The sequence below is a fragment of the Eurytemora carolleeae genome, unplaced genomic scaffold, assembly GCF_000591075.1.
Source record: "Eurytemora carolleeae unplaced genomic scaffold, Eaff_2.0 scaffold614, whole genome shotgun sequence".
NCBI classification, from domain to species: domain Eukaryota; kingdom Metazoa; phylum Arthropoda; class Copepoda; order Calanoida; family Temoridae; genus Eurytemora; species Eurytemora carolleeae.
Window position 1 is genome coordinate 11,158 of NW_019396583.1, and position 270 is coordinate 11,427.

A 270-nucleotide genomic window follows, 5' to 3' on the forward strand; every position below is an offset into this window, starting at 1 on the left:
ACATGGTTCATTAAATATTTAACATCACATTTCATCAGATAATTTATTCATTGTTTATCGAGCTTTCGACCCCTCGCTCGTTTCTAGTATTCAAGTATTCTAGTATTCTAGTATTCTAGTATTCTAGTATTCTAGTATTCTAGTATTCTACTATTCTAGTATTCCAGTATTCTAGTATTCTAGTATTCTAGTATTCTAGTATTCTAGTATTCTAGTATCCTAGTATTCTAGTATTCTAGTATTCTAGTATTCTAGTATTCTAGTATTCTA